The 22,311-nt window shown below is 43.2% G+C and overlaps 1 protein-coding gene across 1 annotated transcript in view; it reads left to right on the top strand.

Moving 5' to 3' along the window:
- CABLES1 (Cdk5 and Abl enzyme substrate 1) overlaps positions 1 to 22,311 on the top strand; it is a 75,695-nt gene that overhangs the window by 3,800 nt on the left and 49,584 nt on the right.

The following is a 22,311-nucleotide window of genomic DNA, read 5'->3' as shown; positions in this document are numbered from 1 at the left end:
GTCAAACTAATTCATTTTAATAGCTTAATCTTAAATTAGCTCTGTGGAACAAGATTTCAGCAACAACGCTTTAAGATCATTTCAGATCCTGGAGGTTAGGTGATGGTCCCAGGTACTTGTTTTTATGTATGCCTAGAGTTCTTGTTGCCATAGTTTTCTTTGGGAAAAATATTGGTGTTTCCATACCTGAGGTTTCGTTTTCTACATAAGGCCTTTTCCAGTGAGCCGGGTGGTTAGAATCAAGCACATGCTTTTTTGTGTTGGGGTTTTTTTTTGCTAAGGAAGCAAATCAGTGATTGGATTTGGAGTTTAAACATCACTTACAGTTGCATTTGTCTGTGTCGCTGTGTCAGGCTTGAAGGCAGATGGGCAGGAGAATTCCTTCTGGGAGCAGCTGGTGCTGGGAAGGAAGCAGAGAGGACTGTCTGCTGAGTAATCGCTGAGGGGGAGGTCCACTCAAAAGGACATCTAAATTGTCGTGGTCCAAATAGATTTATCTTCAGAATTCATTGACCTACAAGACAAATCTCGTTTCCTGAGTAATTCTAAAATTAATTTATGATTAGTAAAGCTAGGTTTGTTTCTACCCATTAGAAAATACAGAGCTGCATATGGCCTCAGTATTCATCTTCTGGAGAGGTGCAGTGAAGGGGGATACTGGAATGGTTGACTTGCCTGGCTTTGGTATGGCTCACGAAGCACGATGGGTTGTTAGTGCTGGAGGAAGCCTCTGGGATGTTGTTGAGGAGCTGAATCCCACTGTTTAGTTTCATGGCAGAGGGCTGAGATGCCAGAACCCAGTCCTCCGCAGCCTGGGGTGGGTGGGCAGCGCAGGCTCAGCTCACCACAGAAGATGCCTCCAAACTGAAGACACCGGAGTCGAGAGTCTCTCAGAAATAAGTGTCTTGCAGGCAGAGTCCTGAAAGAGGAGCAAAACAAAGAGCTGGGGGCACTGTCCACCCTGCGGGGTCATCCCAGCATCAGGACTTGGCTTGTGAGCCGCTGGAAGCACATTGGACCTTTTGTGTGTGATGGAGACTCTGCTATTCACTGAACCTAAAGCCCTTCAGGCAGCCCGAGTTTCAGAATGATGTGTACAAGAATAGCGTGAAAACAGCAATTTAATGGTCTGAGAAGTGAATGGGAAGTGCACATGCTGAACCAAGTCTTTTCATAGGTGTGTAACCTTGTATACCACTGATGGTTGCTGTCTCTAAAGAAGGGATGGTTATTGACTTCAGCTGTCACTTCAGGAGGCTAAATGGCCTTTCTATGCCACCCTGAAGAGGGGGACGTTGAACAACAGGGTTAAGACTCAGGTAACAAGGGATGTTTCACGGGTTGCACCAGCATCCTGCTACATCTCTTGGGTCAGGTCCCTCACAGCCCATTTTCAGTGCTACAGGCCCTGCGTAAGTCGGTTGTCCCCCAAGCAAGGGCTTGCAGTTCCCATGCACGCAGCTTGCAGGCTCCTTCAGGAGTCTTGTGAGGGACACTGAGTGCACCGATGTCCCTTAGCATGAGCATGCTGAGAGGCTGGGTCCTCACCATCACTTCGAGCTGTGCAGGAGTGGTCACTGACTGCCGGTGGGCTTTCTGAGCTGTGCGTGTGCCAAGCGCGGCCAGCCCCACGGCCACAATGACCAGCATCCATCACCGTTGGTCTCTGCCAGCCTTTTCCCTTGTTCAGGGCACAGGTTTGAGCTTCTCTCCATTGCTTCCTTGAAACTTGTGGAAATGTAGTCATCTTCCAGATGTTACTTGAAGTTGACCAATGCTTCAGAAGTCACTGCAATATGACGGTGCAGAGACAGATGGACAGCATAGATGCATCACTCTTGTTCCCTTAATACACAAAGTTTCAAGAAAAAATCCCACAGACGTTTGTTCTGGCTTATTTTAAGCTTTTATTATACTACTGAGCAAGCATCTCTGGCAGATAAAAAAGGTGATATTCATCAGACAAGGAAAAAAACCCTTTGCTGTCAATTCTGAAGAGGAGCTGGGACAGAACGTAGTGTCCACGACTACTATGGAATTCATTAGACATTTTCACAGAGGGACAGAGGGTGAGAGGGAGCTGCCTCTGCTGAAGCCTCAGAACTCGGCTGGTTTCAGAGTGAGACAGCTGGTAACATGCGAAAAATTGTGTTTGTGTTGGCTGCCTTCACTGGCTGCCAATTCAAAGCTTTCTAGGTCCATCCCTGCCTCAGGAATTCCCGTGGTTGTACTGCTCAGGTGCCTAGCTGGTAAGTGGTGACCCCTCATTAGCCATCAGGAGAGCAGAGGAGTGAGACATTTCAGCAGGTTTGCTTATGTGGTTGGTGCATTTCCATTACTCGATTTTTCTTTTCACCCTTTTCTTTACCAGCAAAGCTCCTATGCAGGCAGCCAGACCGGCCCTTTTCCTTAGGAGCCTGCTACACAGCTTTCTGCTGCACAATACGGCTGCAAGAGTCTTGACATGATGAAGATCGGTAGTACCATGTGAGTCAGCAGGCCTCCAGACCATCACAAAAGCATAGTTTGATGGTAGATAGATAGGATAATGACAGATCATAGTATGCTGACAGCTTTTGGATAGGAAGTATGCTTTAATCTGTAATTATTATGACTCTGAGAACTCTTCTGGTGGAGGATATAGCTTAGCTTGGAACAGTTCAAAACAGCTAAAACACAAATGTGAGATTCCCGGGTGTGCTCTCTGAAAGGAAAAAAGCCAACCCCCTAGTAATTCTGTGGCTTCCTTGTTTTAAAGGGGTAGATATCAGGTGGGCTGTCCAGAGGCTCTGTAGAGTGGCGAGTGTGATAGGAGGTAAAGACAAGAAGCAAAACCGAATCCTGATTTTTTTTTTTTTTTTTTTATTACCCCCCCTCCCCAATTTCAGCTGTTCACAGTCTCTCAGGCAAGATCTCCACACACGAACATAAAGGCTCATCTTCATAATTTAACATGAAAATGCAGAAGTTTGGTTTTACATGTTGGGAATTCTGTACATTGAAACTTCAGTAGACACCTACTTATCCCATGATAAATACGGGAAATCAGATTCTATTTGAGCCATGCAAATATCCACGAAATTCACCTTTGCATGTACGCTAATACGTCCAAGGATGTAACCAGTCCTTTCTGACAAACACTCTCATCTACACGCAGAATTGCTATTGATGGCTGCGGGACTGCCACCGGATACCAGGCTTAGCAATGCAGCAGGTGCAGTGAGACACAGAGCTGGCTCTTTTCATAACCCAACTAAAAAACCCCTTGCCAGTTTGCTGTAATAAGTGTTATTCCTAGAAAATGGAAATGACATAATTTGGCATATGGAGAGTATATATCTGCTGGCCTGCAGTTTGCAAATAACACGCTGAGAAATTTAAGGAATGGTATTTGATTTCATAAGAAGGGCTTAGCAGAAGTTTTATTTGCTGCAAGGGTAGGGTAAAGAGCTAGGCAAATCGGTTAGGAGAAGAAAATTTCACTGGTGGTTGGAGAAAACATGATGGTGCCAGTGAGAGACTTCTAGGACTCTCAGGGTTTGCTTTTCAGGTTGTAATACACAGATTTAGAGGAGTACATATTTAAGGAACTGCGAGGTTCCTTTACAGGGGCTACTGTGTTACATTCGTAGCAACTGCTTTCCTGCCATGAATGCTAAATGTATTTTCTGTTCTCATGATGTATTTCAAAGTCAACACTGCTCTTAGCAGCTACATTTCAGAGTTTTTGCCTAAGGAAGGTTTTCTATTGTGGAAAATTTAGAAGTGAATGAAAAGCAAAGCAAAGGCTACCTTCCTTTCTAGAAGTATTTTTTTTTGAAAAAGCCTTTCACCCTATGTATGAATATAAAGGACAAGCACATGTTCTTAGCAAGCAGTTGTGTTTTCCTCCATGTTGTTATAGATTAGGTTAGCAATTTTGTGAAATTGAGGTTGGGGGAAAAAAAGATTCACTCACCACAACTGAAATGTGTTTTCCCCTGCTTGTCTTGTATGGCAGAGGAAGATATGTCCTTTCTGACCCAGGATCCTGCAAAGCCTGAACTGTACATTTACATATGTATGAAATTACTCAGTTAAATCAAGCACCAGTGTATATAGTTATGATAGTAAGTAAATCTTTGCAATAGCAGGGATTTTACTGTATAGTATTGGTGGGATTAAAAAATAGAAAGCTAGATAACTTTATTTATAATAATTTTTCAGACAATGGATTGCATTTTGGTGCTCTTACAGATAATCATATTACCAAGGTAAATATGATTAGGTTTTCAAATCTACGTGCTGTCAAGGCAAATCAGACATAGGCACATCAGTTTGTGGGTAAAGGCATTCAAAAGAAGAATAAATTTTCCTGCAAAGAAAAAAAAATCCCCTGATTTTTGTGTAACAGGAAAAATCTGTAAGGTGACATTATGCTGACTTCTTTCTGCACCACATCATGCAGCTGGAATTGAGGCGCATGGAACAAACAGGGATGAAGCTCTTCAGTTTGCTTTTCCCTTTCTCTGGGCTTTGCGTAGGATGTTAAGCACCAAGAAGTCAGTAGTGCTACTCGGTTGGCAGCCTGCTTGCAGGTAACTGTTTTTTTCAGCCATCCGTGTGCTGTGCTCCGCGTGGCCTCGCCCAATGACCGTTCAGGACATATCTGCACCTATTTTTTGTGTAGACACAAGGGACAGAGAAGTGATACTGGGATGCGGTGGTGGTGCCAGTGCAGCCTCAGCAGGTACCAACCACTAGGCACTGTTGCTGTCCTTGGAGTTGAGCTTGTGCCTTCTGCATGGGAACGGTCTTTCTGTTCTCTCCCCTCTGTGGGGCATCGCTTCAGGATGGAGAAAGAGCCACTGCAGGTATAGGGTCAGCAACTTCCAGTAAGGAAAGTGGATTGGGAAAGATGCGGGAGGCTCCAGTGTTGCCAGCATCGTTGTTTCTGGTGGGTCTGCCATGGGTGGAAGTGCAGGGAGAGGTCCCAGCCCTCCAACGAGGTTGGATCACACAGAGGTTCATCTAATCACACAGGAAGGAAAGAGGAGGAGGTGAGAGACCCTGAGCTGAGCTGTCGCCCTGTTCCTACAGGAGGTGTACATGCTGGCATGATGGCATGGTTTTTAATTTCATCACGATGAGAGGGTCAGATGTTATTACCATTGCTTTTTACAGAGGTAACTCACAGCACTGGACCAGCCTGTTCCCCTCTGCAGCTGCTAGCAGAGAAGTGGATTGTAACCCCAGCATGGTGGTGTGCCCTTTGAAGGGTGCAAGCAGCACAGCTTCGCCTGCCTACTTCAGAGGGAGATCTACTGAATTTTAGTTCCCTGGGTGCATGGAGCGGGGAGAGCAGACCCTCATCACCCCAAGGACCTAGGATGCCTTCAGCACTTGGGGAGGACCGTTGTGTCACCTGGAGGGATGTCTGATTTCATCCAGTTCCCCCAGCACATGTAGGGATGGAGAAAGGGGAACCCGGAGATGAATGTCACATAAGGCCCTTTGCCTTCAGGCATGCTTGGATCACATACGTACATTTGTGTGTACACAGATACAGTCCATACCTACACTTCAAGAAGCTCTCGATATTCCTTGTTCACACTGGCATGTGCTAGGAACCTGCACTTCCCACCCCACTGTGCTCAGCCTGTCTGAAGGATGTCATATAAAGCAGAAGCTAGATGTCAGCTATGGTCTGAAATGTGTCTTGAAAACATCTTACTCTTTTTTTTTTTTTTTTTTTTTAAACTCACCAACTTTATTCCTTGTGTTTTGTCTGTCATACCCCTTTACGGACAAAATTTTTATTTTCCTGTTGCTTCTGCACTTATATTAGTACCTACAGATCCAACAGAAAAGTAGATTAATTTCTTCCTTTTTCGGTTGAGGTTGCAATCAGCTACACCCAGGTAAATGCGGAATGACAGAAGGATTGCCCACGTGTCTGTGGGGTGTGGTGGACTTGCATGGCAGGGAGTGAAGTCCTTGTTAGGTGACAGAGAGCTCCATGAAAATGAAGACTCCATCTTGATACCTGGGACGTGGGCAGTGTTGAGCAGCCTTGGTAGTTACCAGCAAACTTTGTAGTGCTCTGAATTTACTTAAGTGAATGATACTGTTTCCCACTGTAAAACACGGAGGTAGGTTTTGGGTAATCGGAAGAGAGGAAAAACAGCTTTCAGATGCTACAGTGCAAAGTATGGTTTAATCGCTTGGGTAGGTGAGTCGTGCAGGTGCTGGAGCAGGTTATGTAAAAAGGTGTGGAAAGCTTGCCGTCTGCTATTAATAGTCTCAGAAGCATGGTCTGTAAAACACAAAGGTGTAATTACGTTTTCTAAAATGGAGTTCACTTAACTTCCCGTCTTCAACCCATTGTGTATCTTCAGAACCACCTTAATTTCATGAGGCTGTTTTCTTAATGAAAGCAAAACTGCATTTGATTTTTAGTTGATGGTGTTTACTGTTTTGTAGAATGCCATCTTTTAGCATAACCTAATCCAGAAGAAGTGGCAGCTAAGAGGTCATTACTTAAAAAGGCAGAATTATTTACAGCAGAACACAAAGTGCCACTGTCAAATACCTCATTGTGACCTTTGAGATTTATTTGTAAAATCCATATTTTTCTGTGTGCATGACTCGCCTCAAGATAAAAAGCTTTTCTATTTCAGAAGGCATTCCAGGTACTGCAGAACTCAGGAACAGCCTCACAAATAGCAAGTGTCTGCACACATTTGTTTTAAGGAACAGACTTCATTGTCCAAGGTTTTTTGCTTCTGTTTGTTTTAAAGAGATTATTATAAATATTGGTTTCTTGTTTGTTCATTAGTTTCCTTATTGATGTAAGGCTATTCAAGTCAAAGATAGTGCTAGGGTGTAACAGGGAGCAGATTTTGAGCAAATGCATTTAAAAGTAAAAAATACAAATTGTAGGAATTTGTCAGTACCCTTAAATAGGCACTTCCAAGGCAGTATTATCTGTTGCTATCCTCATGCTCTGTATGAAGGTTGAATGGATGATGTGAACGGAAACGTGTATTTTCTCACAGTGAGTTTGTGAGCTCGCAAGCTTCCTTCTCCTGGAGGAATGTAGCCTTGCAGCAGGAGCAAGGATTTTTTTATGGCGTGGTACCGATGCTATGCTCAGTGCTGTACAAAATGTCATTACTTCTCCATGTCCCTTAGGAGCTCAGCCCCAATCCCACGAACCGTTTTGTGCAGTAGGGCACCACACAAGGGTGTGGTTTGTAACTGGAATTCACTCCCTTGGGGAGAATGGGGTGGGAGCGAAGAGGCTCGAGTGAAAGAGCCCTCGTGAGCCACTGTGTGTTTGCAAAGGTCGAGGCATCTGAAAATGAACCGGCTCTGAACTAATTGCAGGGTTGCTCAGGTACAAATGAGAACAGGATTAGGCCTGCCTCTTCTATTTTAGGTGCAGAGGTAATATTTTCAACCTGTCAAGCGATTGCATATCTTGAATATCTTACTGGATAAGTGAATGTGATATCAACAGTTGAGGGTGGCACGGTCTTCCATGTAACTGGCGGTTTGTCTTGCAGTTGTTGCAGTTCTCTGTTTTGTATGATCCCCAGGAATATTTTGACATGGTCTTGTCTGGGTTCTTTTTGTGTGTGTTGTTTACATATGTTAGAAGAAACGCAGCTTTTGAGAGGCTCTTGACCCTCACATCCACTTTCCCAAGATGTGGGGTTATGGTAATGAAGACTTGACTTCACTTCTCCAGTGTTTGTTCTGAATTAGATGTCAGTCTTGTGTTATTCCAGCTAAAGAGAGCAGAGCAGTTGAGCAATTCAAGCTGGGGTTTTTGAAAGAGCCTCTGAACCATGAATTTTGAGGAACTCTCTGAGCTCCTTTGAAAATCTCACTCTGAAAAGACAGCATGTGCTTTTCCTTTCCGGGTTTTCACAAATTTTGCTTGCCACACTGTCCAGACCTGCTCCCATTTGTATACTTGTCCTCATTGGCATTTTTGGGGGGAGCAGTTGACGTTGTTGTGAACTGTCATTGTGGTTCTGCTTTTATTGAAGCTTACAGCACACCTCTGGTTTGGTCAGTGGGTCATAGAGCTTGCTTTGTGCTGACACATTAATAGAAATTGTCAAAAGTGTTCTTTATAAAACTTGAAATGTGACTTTGGAGGCCACAGCACTACTAATCCTTTGCATCTTAGCCTGTGGAGGGACGTGGGCCATGAGAAGCAGAAAATTGAGGTGCAGGTTGTGCTTTTCTAACACAATGTGATTGTAATTGTCTGATCACTCTTCAAGCTGTTGTTTCCACAAGCTCAGAACGAGAACAAAATTGGAATAAAAAGCCATGTCAAAGGCTTGGTCAGCTCCTCACATGATGTGCCCATGCCATCCTGTGGGGTGATGGTCAGTCCCACCGGGATGCACTCTTTCTTGTTTTGCATGAGCTGTTTAAACATCCAGTGCGCTAAAACAAAGCTAAACAAGAACCACCGGTACTATGCATTATTTAAACGTGGAGCCTTTGTGAGAGAATTGGGCCTTCTCCGACCAGAAGGGTCGTGTCTGTGTCAACAAGCAGCATGGCCCAGCAGGAGCGGGTCGGTAGAGCCAGGAGCTTGGTGCTGAGGACCAGATGTCCACTCTGCGGACGTTCAGACCAGCTCTAGCCCGGACCTATGGACAGAACACCCAGCAGTAGCTAGAGGACGGGCACTGTGCTCCTGCAGCATGTCACCTGGCTTCTCGCCATCGGAGGGGAAGCCTTCGTGCTCCAGGGCTGCTCCATGCTGCAAAGAAGAGGATGTCGTAAGCGGGCATAGTCGGGAGGCTCGCTTCAAAAGCGTGCTTCTGAGCCAAAGTCAAACACGGTGGCGATACTCCTGTAGAGTCTTGGTTCCCTGTTCTGGGACAAAGGGATTCATATTGAGCTAATTTAAATTTCTCACACCCTTCCTTCCACTTGGGTTAATACACTTTTTGTTTGACCCTGTGAGTTCAGATGCCTTTCCCCTAGTAATTTCCATTGGAAATTACTGACTTCCCTCTTTCCACTGGGGGTTTTAAGAAGATTTTGTAGGGAAAACATATTTTTTTTGCTTGTTGAATCAGAGCACTGGGCATCTGTTTTCTTTTTACTGGTCAGTTGTGGCTTTCTAGATCTTCATTTCGTAATGTGGTAGATTCTGTGAAAATGGATTTTTTTTTTAATTACAGTTATTCACATTAACAGACATCTTTCCCGTCTGTTTAATGCAAAAGGTGAAACAGGAAAACCAAAGTTTCAAAATTCTGTATCACATGTTGATGGCAGTTTGTGAGCTTGATCAACACAGAGGTCTAATGTCATACCCAGCACCGTTTTACCCTTGCCCCATGCTGTTTTTAGATGCAAACATGCAGCGGCTGAGGAAGTAGTGGTTTCTGTTCGTGAGGTCTAGGGAGGAGGGTTCATTTGTTTAATTAAAAGAAAGAAAAAAACCCCACTCTTACACAAAGTATAGCTAATTTCACTTTCAGTGGAAGCAATAAGGCAAAATTTTGCCTGTGACTCCTATGTAGGTAGCTAACAAATGAGCCTCCGTGTTGGGTCCCACCTGAGATTTGCAAGGGGGAACGACACCAGGGTTTTGCACAGAGGTCGAGGGTTGTGCTCCTCCTCCGGCCCCACCATCTGCAGCTCCTCACATGCACGTTTGCGCTTCTCCCCTTTCCCAGCCAGATGCAGGCAGCGTTTGGCAAACACATCTATGCATGTATCTGCTCTGACCCATCCAAGCACAAAGCCATTCCCCTCTCCCCTCCATGTTAGACAAGCTCATTATTGTTCAGGTCTGAGGAGGCAAAGGATGACAGAAGCAAAACAACGCAAGTTTTGTATAATTTGGGTTTTTTCCTGCTGCTCTGGGGGCCGTGGCCCTTGTATAGCAGCACTTAGTTCAAACTTCTTCCTCTGCAGAGACTTGTGGGGAGGAGGGAAAATGCTGCAGGTGCTAGGGCAGTCGGAGAGATGACAGCAGAAGTGCATTTCTGGTTCCTTCGCTGGACGGATTCTTTGTAAGGTGCTGCTGCTTCTAAAGGAAAAATAATAAGCCTTATATGCTCCTGGTTTCCAAATAGTGGTTAGCAGATCCTGCCCAAGAGAGGAAATCCTCCCAGTTCTCCTTATCGCTCTGTCACAGGTAACTGAATGCTGCTCCATTAGCCTTCGCATCCCTAATTTTACTTGTTGAACTTGTACAGATGGTTTCCCGCTGTTGGGATCGAGTATCCCAATTACTACTGCCAGGAGCACCGCTGGCTGCCCCGCGACAGTGCCTGTGGGAGAACCTGAGCATCGGCTGTGGGAGGAGAACCAGGAGAACACCTGGTCCGCTCCCTTCCCTGCAGCCACCTCCTCCTTACACCTTCTTGCTCTGGAAAGCTTCACCGCGGGCACACAGATTACTTGACCATCCCATTTCTTGCTGGCATTGTTCTTGCAGTCTGCAAGGCTGTGTAGCGCCTGTTGGAGCATGGTGAGGTGGCTGGGGCTGTCACTGTGAAGGCTTTAGATGTGCTTTACTTCAAACAATAGCTGTATGTCCACATTATATTTGTCCTTATTAGTACAAGCAAGGATGTTTATTCTGTATTGATAGCTGTATTTATTCTTTATGAGGTGCAGGGATAAATTTTTCCAGTTGCTAAAACACAGGGTTTTTTCCTGTCTAGAACTGCAGCGGTTCTATTTCCAAATTTGGTTTTCAAATTTTTTTTTTTTCTTTTTCTTAAAAACTTTCAAAGCATGGTATGCTTGTTGTGATTAGGTGCAAAATTAGTTCAGATGTAAAAAAACAAGGGGAGGAATTGGCAAGGGGAAATACTCAGTCCTAGGGCCGCTTTCTCTGTACCCCTTCTGGCTAATACAAATACAGAGAAATCTTTGTATGCAAGCAAGTTCAAAAGGATGCTAAACAGTTTGTCTTCATAGGTTGTAGTATTGTCATCAGGATACTATTTTCTGTGTATTACTTACTTACCCAGATACTACTTTATATATAATTTGAAAGCTTTAAGTTACCAAAAATGTGCTACAAAAGTGTATGCTTCCTGAGCTCCTAGTTAAAGCCAAAAGGCAGAGATGTGTGTTTACAGATAATAAAATGTATTGTTTTGGGGAGGAATATTGTTTCTTTATTTGCCTGTCTGATATGCTCCTTGGAAGATTAAGTATTTTGGCAGCAGCTTTGTGGTCTATACCCTGCTTGCTTAATATCTGTCATAAAATGATGTAACTGGTTACTGGCGCAGGTAAAACTTGAGCTTGCGTTCAGTGGTAGGGTATTGTAAATGGGAAACTGTTGTGTATACATAATCCCATTAGGCAATATTGTTCAAAATCCTTTTTTTTTCTTTCCCTTCTCACAACAAAGCTCCTAGGTCTGTGCTGAAATGTTTTGTGACACATTTCTGAATGGGCCTTTTGCCCTGCTTTCAGTTCTTTAATGCAAGAAGCTTTACCAGGAAACAAGAATCTCTTTCTTCTCTGTGTTTTTTCAGCTTGGGGCTGTGATGCTGAATATGCAGACAGACACACAAGTCAGATGATCTAAGATGTGTAATATTATAAGGTTAGCCATTTCACATGATAATAATTTAAAATCTGTATCAGACTTGTTAGGTTTGCATTTAATGTCTATGCCATCTAAATGTCTTAATCCTTTTAAAAGATAGTTTTTTGTGTGTTTTCACAACTCCCCAAGGCTGTTCTAAAGTAAATCTTCCTTGCATTACATTGAGTTGCATCTTTTGAAAGAGGCGATTAGTTTGAAACAAGTATTTCTAAATTAGCTTTTGTCATTGATAAAGGGCTGTATAAAAATAGAGCCTGATCCTGCAAACACTTGCAGATATGGTCAGTCTTAATTCTCCCAGGTAACTTGCTGCCTTTGGCCTATAAAGTCATTGCCTAACACAGTCAAAATGAGCATTTTTGTAGTTTCATTTGAGCATGAGCCCCATCAGCTGAGGTTTCTGCAGAAGTGCATCATTAGTCATGCAGTTAGTACCTTTGTTAAGAATATTGAAGTGTGTGAGCTTTTGCAGGATCAGATCAAATTATTGGTATAACTGACTTTTTTCCAGTTAGTAGTCTGGTATATTTTAAAATCTTGGAGAAAATGGGCTTTCAGTCATCACCTTTGAGATGTTTCTGTAAATGAATGTGTGCAGTTAGTTCTTATAGTATTAAAAGCTGAATATAACTTACTGCAACCTGGGAGAATATTGGACACTAAAGCAGTGAAGTCTGTGACAAAACCTGATTTTTATCCAAAGTGGTGGCAAAGTGCAATTTTTTTCAAGGCATTTCACGCTTTATATTCTCCTTTAAATGCCTAGTCTTCTAAGGAGACATGATGAGCTGCTGTCAAAATTTTCACCAGCTGGTTTTCTGTTAAAGTTTTTTGTTGTCTGTCTGATGCTGCTTATAGAGCAAAGACTTTTCTGCCTGGAGGTGCCTCTAGGTGATTTGGGGTAATTCAAGAGATTACTGTCCCCAAAGCAGAGGCTGGCTGAAGCAAATATGCTCACAATTCCAAGATTTTATTTCACAACCCAAAGTATCACCTTAAACTGAAATAGCTGCTGGTTTAAGCTAGCACACAGGTCTGACTCTGCTTTCATAAAACCCCACATTTAGGTTTTTCAGCTTTCAGAAATATGTAGCTTTTTAGATTGAATGGAATAGGAGAGCCAGATCCATTGCATCTGTTTTCAGGGACTCAAACTTTTTTCTTTTCTTTCTGCATATGTGAGTGCCTTCAGCAGAACTCAGTAATCGTGTTTGAAAGGTAGCATATGCATGCACATCACACTCCTGGCTTGGGGAAATGGAGGAACAAACAACAGATAGTGTGAACCATGGTGTAGCAGTTTTTAAGATTTTTTAGTAGCTGTTTTTAAGATTTTCAGTATGTTTTTTCATGGTGGTTGGAAGCACTAGCAACATTTCTGAATCACATGATCTGATAAAGGGTCCCATGTCTCCTCTCCACCTACATACCAGCAGGCAAAAATAAGACTCTTTAAGGAGTCACAGAAATTCATAAATTTTTAATAAGTTTTAGCTTTGTATTTGTTGTTTAAATGGATAATACAGAGTCACAGGTCTCTCATGCCTTCTGCTTTCGGAGAATCAGCAATGAATACTGGAGACACCATATGCACATGTAGAGTCCTTGCATGTATTTTTTCATGGAGATAAGGCTCTCCAAAAAATGCCGAATACTACCATGGAAGTGGTAAACTGTCCCTGTCGTGACGTTGCTTTTAGTGTCTGCCTTGGCACTGCTGGTCATGGGAAGATGCAGCTTCTGAGGCAGGTGTGGGTACAGCACAGATGGGTTGGGGCAGCTCGGGCATTGCGGTACTGAAGCGTCCCGCGGCGTAGGGCTGTCTGGTGAATTGCCTCTGCGCTGACATCTCCTCTAACAGGAGCCAGGGTAAGGTGGATGTGAAATTGGAAAACAAGCCAACACACCCTGACGAGCAGCAATGTGGTTCCTGACTTTACAGGAGGAGGTGTAGAGAAATCCAAGGGGAGCCATGCATCCTTTTGACCGTTGAACTTCGTTCTCGCATCCTCACCCCTCCAGTGGTATTTGTGGGAAGGGTCTGGATACAGGGACCCGCTTTGTCCTCTTCTCCCAGAAATTTGTGATACTGAACTCAGTCAAGAGGGACTTCTGATTTTATTTTTTTACTATTACTTTTTTTTTTCTGCAAGGCAATTGCCTCCTGTTTCGAAAATGCCTTTTGCCTTTTGTCCTTTTGTGGACATGACCTGGTGGCACTGTTGCCTGTGTCAGCAAAACCAGCCAGCTGCTCTGGGGTGTGCTAAATCCCCGACAGGTTCTTAACCTGTCACGAGATGGGGTGTCATCTCCTGCTGGACTGAGATCTTCAAATCCTTTTTCAAAATTACCTGTTTTGCACTAGTACAGGTTTCGTAATGGTGCTTTATGGTCACACCAGGGGCGGTGCCTGCAAGTAGCTCATCGCTGGCTCTTGCTGAAACTAGTCCCAACAGCAGCCACTTGCTTGGGTTACAGTGGCTGCGGGGCTGGCTGCTGCCCGTAATCCTGTCTTTGGGGTATGAAGCCAGACATGAAGTGTCTAATTAAAATACCTGGGTCTGGATGACTTAATGATTTTTGACAATAACAGAATTACTGAAAATAGTAAAAGTTCCTTGAAAAACAAGAAGTGGCACTGCAAAATTGTCACAGCACATAATGTTGGGATGGGACACAGAGCTGACCCTTGTATTTGTGACCCTTATTTTTAAGAATTTCTCTCCGATTGTTGTAGTCTGTGACTCAAAATAACATCATGTCTCCTGAATATTCATGAAGCTGGGCAATGCCATGACCAGCTCCCCAGTGCCTATGGAACTGGATGGGTTTAGTGGCTGTAGTTGGGAGGTTGGTGTTACTGAGTTTCCTTTCAGTTTGTGATTTTTTTATGTATGTATTGTCAGTCAAATAATTTGCCCGTGCAGTCAGAGGTTAGAATGAGTGACTTCCAGAGATCAAGATAAATATTTTAAAAATTAAAGGCTTGATTCTGTGAAAAGCTTAATGGGCATTTGGTTATGCTCTGGAGTAGTTCACTGGGCTTCAAATGGGGATTAAAAATAAGAAATGCTCAGAGTGAAAGTCGTCTCTGCACAGTACTCTGCAGCCCAGTGAAAGCTGCTGCTTCAGTGCTCCAGCTCCCCAGCAAACCTGGCAGGGATGGAGTGGGATATTCGCAAGAGTAAAGGAGGGTAAGGCTTTTTTGTCCATCTTTTTTCCAGGACAGAGGGGAAAAAAAGTAGCTCCTGTTTTTACTCTGTGTGTAAAGGGGAGAGCAAAGCTTTCAAAGGAAATAACTGGGAAGGGAAAGCAGCCGTTTCCTTCTTCCTCCCACTTTCCTCTTCGCTTCCCCATCCCTCCCCCATTGCTGGGAGGATCTCAAAATGCTGTGGAGATTTGGGCTCAAGACTTGTTTTGTAGTGAGATGTGGATCGGGACACTGGTTGAGGGTTGTGACTTCACGGAATTTTTCTGACGTGTTAAGTACAGAGCTAGAAGCAGCGTTCCTGAGGCCTGCCCTGCAGAGGCAGTCTGTTGGGGTGTCAGCCTTTGCGTTGCCTTGGGCAACTGCAGTTGTCTTGTAAAAAAGTGTCTCTTGACTGTTCTGGTTTAAGAATAGGACAGATAATTTGGCGTTTCCTGTTTCAGAGAGTCGGTGCTCTGAGTTGCTCAGAAAATTAACCATCTTTGAGCATGAAAACTTGCGTTTTTGGGGTGTGTGAAGCGATGTGCACGCTGTTTGCCTACAAATGACATTAAGCAGGTTGTTAAAATGACCATCAGGTTGGTCTCCTCACTCTTTTTGCAAATGCTTGCGGCAAATAACCGGGAGAACTAAATTCAAAGTGACTCCTCATGAGAAAGGTAGGACAGCTCAGGAAATACACGGTAATACAGGATAAATATGTTGTTTTAGTGATGCTTTGGTACAGTATCACACTGTGGCCAGATGGGCGGGAGGAAAGAAACCTCACCACCTCTAAGCGTTTGGACCACTTTGCAAAATACTTTGAAATTTTTTTTTTTTTCTCTGTCCTCTGCTGGCTGGCCTGACAGCCGTGGCAGAATACCTCCTGCTCCTCCTGTGGTTACAGCCTGGAAGTGGCTCCTGAAAAAGCTTCTAGAAAATAAAATTGAGAGGTAATAGAGGATAGAGAACAGCATGGCCACGCTTCACGTGTTATCTGTAATGCCTAACAGAGCTTCTTTAATAGAAAAGATTTCTTCTCTGCTGTCCTTGTGTTAGTGGGGCACAAGCCTACAGGCAAAAAAAATTGGATAAGTGAATATTAATGAAATCTGTCATTAATTATCGCCAGAGCAGCCTCTGGGAGAATTGGGTTGCATTTTCAGTGGATTTAAATATAACTTTGCTTATGCAATCCTGTTAAACATTGTTGCAGTATGTCACTGAGAAAGCTCATTATATTTGCTATATAAAGATTACAACTTTGGAGGGGGGATTAAAGTTTTAGCGGCGGTTGCCGTCTTTCTTGTGGTCACAACAGCAAACTGTTAAATGTGGAGAAGAGGGGGGAAGCTGTGGGTAAACCAGATTTTTCTGTCTGCCTGGAAACACGGCCTTTAATGCTGTTAAGCCAAACCAGAGGAAACGCTGAGCTTTTTTTCAGGAAGCAAAATTCTTCAGAAAGGTGGCACGTTCAAGCAGTGGGAAGCATTTTTTTTTCTGAGTATGAGTCTTTTATATCATGTATGCAGATTAATATATATGTGTGTGTATATATATAAGAAAAAAAATAATTTCAAAGTGAAACATTGGCTTCAGGCAAATAAAAATGCCGTGTTCCCCACAAAATCTGAGGTTTTTTGATTTTGCTGAGACGAGTGGCTAAAATGAAAACAGAAATGTCAGGGGGTAACCGAGTCAAAACCCTGCACCTGGCGATTGGCAGGAGCCTCTGCCCTCCAGTGTTGTAGCCCGTGTTCCTGATTGCTAGAGCTGCTTGGCATTTTTAGCCTGAAGATTTTGCCCTTAGAGCTGTGTTGGCCATTATTTTTGCTGTTACGAACCTAAGCATGTCCCTTTGGCCTGCTCATTTCTGTTAGTGAAAGTCTGAGCTTGGTGTAAGGGGAAGCAGGTCTGCATTTGCTTGCAGCGTTGATGCGCTGGGGTATGGCTGAAGGGGGTTGATGTTCAGATGCTGTTCTGCAATGTATTTTATTCACACCAAGCAGCACTTGCTTCAACAAGTCATTTGCTGACCTCAGTTAAAGCGGTGTTTGCAGACAGATAGCTCTAATTGGACACAAGGCACCTGGTATATCAGTGATTAAAAATAAGAAACTTTATGACTAGTTATTGTACAACTGGCTTGAAACCGCTGTATAATGATGGCGCGTTTGCCATCAGATTAGGTCATGAAGCAGCTTTACTGCAGCTTGGAAAATCAGGATCAAAAATAGTCCCCTGATTAAAACTTGAGCTTTTGAAAGCTCTTCAGAGAAGAAAGATGTGCAAATGCAGATGTATGGGAGAAATTAAGCAGTCTGGATATGCACGGTTCTTGAATTTAAAGAGAATAATTGATTGAACCACTGTGCTAGCTCATTTCGAACAGCCACCCTGTCTTAACAAAATTAAATGAAACATCAGAATGATCTGGGAATAAGTTGCCTAAAATACAATCCATAATGGGTCAATGTATTAACATAGTGAATTTAGTAGTTTCTGTGGACATGCAGTTGTTCTGCATGTACCAATGTCAGCCTGCAATAGCAGTCTTGGTTTAGGTTTATGAATTTCTGCCACATTTAAAAAAATATTTCATACACTTCATCACACATTTATCAGCAGTAAAGTAATTTCTCTTTGAAACGACACTTGCTTTCTGATATCAACGAGAATTGATCTCCTCCTCCTCCCTTCACTGCAGCAGCATGATTCCATCAACGATGGTGCATTCTACGAGTCCCTTACATCCTGCCAGGCAATTTTTAAACACCAGGGAAAAAAAAGAATGTTTGAACCGATAAAGAAAAATGATTAGGTTCTCATTTTGCTGCCATTGTGTTGCTTGCTTTCCTTTGCATCAAGCAGAAAAGCATCAACTGTGCTGGAGTTGTGCTATCAGGTACCTAAAGGCTGAATCTGGTCAGTATTGGCCACAGGCCTATTTGGCGCCTGTATCTGTTGAGCTTGAAGGAGTCCAGCCTAAACCTGTTCCCTGTGACTGTTTCAGATGTCCGCTTTCTGGCTGAGTTGAAGGTGAGACCTGTAGCTGCGGTGGAGAAAGGCTTGGGGACAGATGGGAGCTACGGGAGCAGCTGCCAGGGATGCGGGAACAGCAAGTCTGTTGCTGTGATTTGAGGATTGTTTTGGGCTGATCCCATGGAGGTCAGCAGGTCTTTCCTCTCTCACAAAACCCAGGAAGAGCTGATCCCTAATCGGGTTTTTTCACTTGTGTGTTTGTTGGCGGGATCAATTCCCTTACTTGGCCGGCTGCAGGAGCCCTTCTGCTGGCATGATGCAGGGGGTGGGTCAGTGGCTGAAGCAGCACGGTGACTTTTGGTCACAGTGTAAGTTTATTAGCATAAATGAGGCTGGTTTAAACCAATTACGAAGCCATAGTTTGCAGGAGGTCTACATGGGGGCTGACCTTTACTTCATTTAACCTTATTTTGGTGTCAGGATGTTCCGTGGATCTTTCAAGGTGAAGTTGTTCACGAGGACAGTTTCTTTGCACATCAAGCATCCAGCTGTGGGCTATTCTGCATGTAAGGTACCAGAGTTTGATAAGTTTTAACAGTGTTCACTTTTTAAAACCTCATACCCATCTTAGACAAAATTCAGTATAGTGTGGGTTGACATCTGCTTAACTAATGTCTGTTTACACCTGGCCCAAGGCCATTTTTGTATATTAAAAGTGATGCTGCATTGAAGTAGGTGTTGCCTGTTGTCTATGACATGGACATGATTGATGGTACCGAAAAAGGGTCATGATCATGCTGAATCCGGTTGCCAACTGCTCCCTCTGCGGCAGCTCCATTAGCCTGGACACATAACAAGGCATTTGCTCAGCGTTGGAGAGGAGCGAGGAGCAGAAAATTGAGGGAGAACATAAAATCAACTGTGACAAACAAGCAGTGTCAAATACGGTGTACCCCAAGCTCAAATATGACGTATCCCAAGCTCGCAGGTCAGCACAAGCCTCGTGCCTATTCAGAAAATTGCCATGGGCTCAGCTGGAAAGCAACAGAAATGCTCCTGGCAGTGAGCACAGCCCCGGCTAGCCAGGGCACTCAAATTCCCTTGCCTGTTTATCAGTGTTCCCAAGCTGAAAAGCTGATAGAAAGTGCTTCCTGATCAGCATGATAAATGGAATTTTGCATGATAATTATGTTTACAGCAGGACAGATGTACTAATAACACATCCCCTAAAGACTTCAAATGAGCTATAAAAGAACCAAATCTCTGCTGAAAATGCTGGCAGCAGTAGTATTAATTGTGTAAGTTACAGCTGATAATTGCGTTGTTTCATTTGAATGAGGCAGTCAGCTATTAATGGTTTGCGCTCTGTAGTACCAAAACAGCAGTCTGTGCAAAATTTGTCAGTCTGGATAATATAGTTACATATTAGCAATGCATCCTGATGGACATACTGAAGTGGCTAGGGAAGGGAAGAAGTGTTACAGTTAATTTCTAATGCTGTTTCATCTTTTTATATCAAAATACTTGCTTATGTGCCTTCAGGAAGAGAACTTCTTTTTCTTATCTACAAATTGTTTGATGTAAGACGATGCCTGCAGTAAAAAAACAAACTCTCTTTGTGGTTATTGAGGATTGAAATGGAGAATGACTAATTAGCCATCTTGTTCCACTTATCTCTTCCACACTGATGATATGAATGAAAATCTTACCCTTTTTTTATGTGTATGAAAGATCCCACTGTTCTGCAAATCTGTTAAAGAGCATGTGTAATTGTGCAAGTTCATAGAAATATACATATATATAATATAAATGTGACCTGAAAACCTGTTAGAATTACGTTATCAAGCCTAATTTTTAAAATATCAGTAAATGATGTCCAAAGTGGTGATCATAGTAGGTATTGTGCCAGGTTTACAGTTAAATAAAGATCTTGTAGGTAACTAACCAAATTTAAAACCCTGCTGGTCCAAATTGAATTAGTTTTTGTGACATCCTAATTCATTTGCATTCCCAAAGCGTATTTCATTTCATCTGCAGTAAGTTGAGCTTATCCCAGAGGACCGTGCTTCTAGCAGTCCTAACCCACATCCTTGCTCTGGCTGATTAATCTGTAAATCCTTCAAAATTTCTCTCCCATGCTATTACATCAAAGCATGCCCAAGTAAAACATGTGAGCAGAATCTTGAAATGTGTTCCCTTAGCATGAGAAGGACTCTGTGTGTTTCATCAGGCAATACTTTGGGTTTTTTTATGGGGAAGCAGGCGGTTGACTTTCTAAAGAGTGCAAGATGCGCTCGTTGGTTAGCAAAAGAGAGCTGATGGCCTGGAAAAACTGCCTGGAGATGCTCTGTAAAAATTGTCCTTGGTTCCTTGTAACCTTTCATCAACTTAATTCATTGCTAACAAGCTGCAAGTTCATTACAATTCATTGCAGAGCTTTAAAATTGCCACTGAGTCAGATGACAAAGTGCCTTGTTTTACGTTATCAAGAAAAATCCCCCGACTGATGGAGGACTAGGCAGTAGCACAACTCTGGAAAAAGTCTTGAGCCTCTTGTCTCTAAAGGGTACCAATGGAAGTACAGCAATTTTGAGAAAAGAAAGGAAGGGAGAGACAGAAAAACAGAAAATCTTTGTTAGCTTGCATCCACATAGGTTTTATCCTTATGCCTGCTCACCCTAGGGAAATGGTAATGTGATTGATTTGTTCCAGGCAGATAGGCAAAGCCTTAAATATCAAATATATCCATTTCTGCACTGGCTTAGTGTTTTTTCTTCCGAAAACCATCTAAAAAGTGCATGTATATAAACAAATGAAACACCAACAAGAAAAAATGCCAAAAAAAGAGTCTCGGCTAAAGAAGAGCTAAATAATTTTTTGCCTCTATAGTAATGGATGGCATTTGCCTAAGGTTGTACGTGGCATACCTACAGTTGTAACCACAACACTACTCCTGCCAGGCCCTGGAAATCATTAAGACTAAGTCAGGGTACGGCACCTCAGCTTTGAGAGGACCGACCACTGTATCAACTCAGGTTCATGTGCCAGGTGTTTTTCAGGTCTGGTGCTGTGATTTGCTCCTGTGCTTCGCAGACCTGTGGAGACAGGCACCTCAGGCAGCCAGCTTTGGCTGCTGGGAAGATTTGGAAATGTTGAGTGGTGTCTTACACCCTTCTAAATGCTTTGTTAGTAAAGCCTATGGCAATCCATTTTGGTGAGGGAGGGGTCCATCATCATATGTAGGACTGTGGAAGCCATCCCTGCCTCTACTGAGCTTCAGCAGAGGAGGGAGATATGCTAACAGACTGCCCCTCCTGGGACTTCACTGTCATTTTTAGACTTTTTGCCCCCACCTACTATGTGTATAGGCCCCCATCTGAAGTAATGTACAGGATATATTAACTCACCATAACTTAACGTTTGAGTTAACAATTTCTGATGGGAAGATCTGGGTAACTCAGATCCTCCAGAGTTCCCATAAAGTTAGGGTGTGAACCTGTTCTCAATTAAGCATCTCTACCAGAAGATGGACTGCAACTATATTATTAATGATTGCTTTGTCTATTTGTTTTCTTATATGCACTGTAGATTAGATGAGGTCAAGGGCTCAAGAGACATTTGAAGTGGGTCACTGTGACATTAGGGGTAGGTCAGCCAACCTCTTCCCTTAGTCACTGCATAATATGAATGCAACGTATCTTTTGGGTGTTCTGGGGAGAGACTGAACATGTCAGGAACCATTGCTGGAGTTATTTGGTACAGCAATCAGTGTGCTTTAAGAGGGCTGCCTGCTCTTATATCTGCCTGAGCTGCTGCCTCTGCTTCTTCTGGCATGGCATGGCTGTGCTTGGAGGTAGTGAACACAGCACTGACATGGGTGAACCAAGGCAGGGGAGCTTACCAAGTATGTAAATGTGAAATCTGGGTCTTGTGCTGCCTTCTAATAATGCTGGTCTTAAAGCAGCCCTCTAAATTGCACTTTGTTAGCCAGATTTGTCACTATGAGATGCTTTTTATTGCACTGATAATATAAAATATCAGTAGACCCAGTCTAGCAGAGCGCTCTGGCAGCTTTCCTCACTTTTGGTGTGTTGATGAATCTGCTTTGAGAATAGAATAGAATAAAATATTTCCATTTGAAGGGACCTGCAACACTCATCTAGTCCAACTGCCTGGCCACTTCAGGGCTGACCAAAAGTTAAAGCATGTTATTAAGGGCATTGTCCAAATTTCTCGGACCTTTATTTTTCCCCCCAAACTGATTGAAAACTGATATTCAGTACTGGGTATTTGCTGGCCAACCAACTAGTTGGCACCCAGAAAAATTCAGTCCTCTAATAATTAAGTAATTTACTAAGTAGGAGACTGCTCAGATTACCAAAATAAGCATTATTTCTGTACATCTGATAATCCAGCACTTTGACAGTATGTGGGGAATATAAGAATATAAAAGGTCATAAATTTGGGACCCTTTCAGGTCTTCACATCCAGCTGTTTCTGGGGTGGCAGAACAGCATGTGTTCCCTGAGTGAGTGAGTGGGGACGG

The sequence above is a fragment of the Aquila chrysaetos genome, chromosome 4 (genome assembly GCF_900496995.4).
Source record: "Aquila chrysaetos chrysaetos chromosome 4, bAquChr1.4, whole genome shotgun sequence".
Taxonomy (NCBI): Eukaryota; Metazoa; Chordata; class Aves; order Accipitriformes; family Accipitridae; genus Aquila; species Aquila chrysaetos.
This window is presented reverse-complemented; position numbering and strand designations above follow the sequence as displayed.